The sequence below is a fragment of the Panthera leo genome, chromosome D1 (genome assembly GCF_018350215.1).
Source record: "Panthera leo isolate Ple1 chromosome D1, P.leo_Ple1_pat1.1, whole genome shotgun sequence".
NCBI lineage: Eukaryota > Metazoa > Chordata > Mammalia > Carnivora > Felidae > Panthera > Panthera leo.
Genome location: NC_056688.1, coordinates 100,186,620 through 100,189,838, shown reverse-complemented (window position 1 = coordinate 100,189,838; position 3,219 = coordinate 100,186,620).

Below are 3,219 nucleotides of genomic sequence, written 5' to 3'. Positions count from 1 at the left end.
TATAGACACATTATCAATGGAACGAAAAAGAAGACAGAGAAATGGACCCACAACTATATGGTCAACTAGTCTTTGACAAAGCAGGAAAGAATATCCAATGGAAAAAAGACAGTCTCTTCAACAAATGGTGTTGGGAAAACTGGACAGTGATATACAGAAGAATGAAATTAGGCCACTTTCTTACATCATACACAAAACTAAATTTGAAATAGATGAAAGACCTAACTGTGAGACAGAAAACCATCAAAATCTTAGAGGAGAACAAGGCAACATCCTGTTTGACTTTGGCCACAATAGCTTGTTACTAGACACGTCATCGAAGGCAAGGAAACAAAAATAAACATGAACTACTGAGACTGTATCAATATATACATCTGCACAGTGAAGGAAACAATCAACAAAACTAAGGGCAACCTACAGAATGGGAGAAGATATTTGCAAATGACATACTTGATAAAGGGTTGGTATCCAAAATCTATAAAGAACTTCTCAAACTCAACACCCAACAAACAAATAACCCAGTTAAGAAATGAGCAGAAGACATGAATAGATATTTCTCTAACGAAGACTTCTAGATGGCTAGCAGATGAATGAACAGATGCTTAACATCACTCATCATCAAGGAAATACAAATCAAAACCATGATGAGATATCACCTCACACCTGTCAGCATGGCTAAAATTAACAACACAAGAAACACCAGGTGTTGACAAGGATGTGGAGAAAGGAGAATCCTCTTATACTGTTGGTGGGAATGCAAACTGGTGCGCTCACCCTGGAGAAAAGTATGGAGGTTCTTCAAGAAAGCAAAAATAAAACTACCTTATGACAAAGTGACCTAACACACTATTAGGTATCTACCCACAGGATACAAAATACAGATTCAAATGGGTACAAGCACCCCAATGTTATAGCAGCATTATCAACAATAACCAAACTATGGAGAGAGTCCAAATGTCCATCGACTGATGAATGGATAAAGATGTGGTATATGATGGAGTATTACTCAGCCATCAAAACAAATGAAATCTTGCCATTCAAATGATGTGGATGGAACTAGAATGTATTATGCTAAGCGACATAAGTCAAGAAAGACAAATACCATAGGATTTCACTTATATGTGAAATTTAAGAAACCAAACAGATGACCATATGGGAAGAGGGGAGAGATAAGAGAAGAGAGGGAAACAAATCACAAGAGACTCTTAATGATAGAGGGAAAAAAAACTATGGGTTGACAAAGGGAGGCAGGTGGGAGATGGCTTACATGGGTGAGGGGACTAAGGAGGGCACTTGTTATGATGAACACTGCATGTTGTATGTAAGTGATGAATCACTGATTTCTACTCCTGAAACCAATATTGCACTGTATGTTAACTAAAATTTAAATTTAAAAAGGGGGGACGGGGACAAAAACTTCTTTTTTATTAAAAACCAAAGAGGAAGGAACTTTAAGAGACCTTGCTCCAAAGAATATATGTGATGCCTTTTGCAGCAACGTGGATGGAACTGGAAGATATTATGCTGAGCGAAATAGGTTAGTTAGAGAAGGACAGATATCATATGTTTTCACTCATACGTGGATCTTGGGAAACTTAACAGAAGACCATGGGGGAAGGGAAGGAGAATAAAGTAGTTACAAACAGAGAGGGAGGGAGGTATACCATAAAATACTCTTAAATACAGAGAACAAACTGAGGGTGGCTGAGGGGGTAAGGGAGAGGGGAAAATAGGTGATGGGCATTGAGGAGGGCACTTCTTGGGATGAGCACTGGGTGTTGTAGGTAAGTGATAAGCCATGGGAATCTACCCCAAAAACCAGGAGCACACTTTACACACTGTATGTTAGCCAACTAGACAATAAATTATATTATAAATAAATAAATAAATAGCAAGGAACACCTGTGAATTCCCTATAAAAAATTACACACTAAATGAAAAAAAATTTTTGCACACCAAAAGTGTTCCTTATAGTGTACAAAAGATAAAAACACATCACAAGTGGGGCGCCTGGGTGGCTCAGTGGGTTGAGCGTCCGACTTCGGCTCAGGTCATGATCTCACAGTCCGTGGGTTCAAGCCCCGCGTCGGGCTCTGTGCTGACCGCTCAGAGCCTGGAGCCTGTTTCAGATTCTGTGTCTCCCTCTCTCTCTGCCCCTCCCCCACTTGCACTCTGTCTCTCTCTGTCTCAAAAATAAATAAACATTAAAAAAAAAATACATCACAAGACAGAACAATAATAGTTACATACACAATACTAAAAGGATCATTTCTTTAGGATGTAACCAATCATCAAAATATGTATGGAAAAGAGCAACGACTGAAGAAATAGGTAAAGGCATGAATAGACAATTCACAGAAAAAGACATACAAATCATATCCAACGTGTGAATAGGTAAACTCAATAATATGAAAAAGATTGCAATTTAATTGGACTGTTTATGCCATAAATCCATATCAGGTATGGGTGGTTGAGAATGTGGACTGAAGTATTCTCACAGATGGTGAGCATCAGTGTAGCTACTAATACAAACTCTAGGTTGGCAGTTTGGTGATAACTATGAATATCGACATTAAACTATCTGATCACTGTTTCAAATACATACATCAACAATTCCACTCCGAGGAACTCATACTTGCACACATTCACAAGCATGTAATTATTATAAACTTCTTTGTCATAGAAAAAGGTTAGTAATAACACGAATAGAAATGGACACATTTATTTTATATACATTTTTATTGATTTTATAAGGGAGTAATATGGAGTACAAGAAAAACTAAGAGATCGCTCCAGACTGGTATGCGGTATCTTCAAGATGGTGCAAATGATTTCACTTATATGTGGAAGTAAAAAAAGAACACATGGACAAAAACAGAAAAGGACTCATCACACAGAGAACAAACTGGGGGTTGCCAGAGCTGCGGAGGTTGGAGGGATAGGTGACATGGGTGAAAGGGACCAAAGGTACAAAGTTTCAGTTACGTCACAAGAATGAAAAGTACAGCATAGGGAACAGAGTGAACATGTTTATAGCAACTTTTTATGGTAACAGAAGTTACACATATCATGATATGAGCATTTCTTAATGTACATGATTGTTCAGTCGCTATGTTGTGTACCAGAAACTAGGATAATATTGTATGACAACAATTTTCAATTGAAATATCAAAAATAAACAAAACTATCCTAAACTTAAAAGTTTATTTTAAAGAAAGA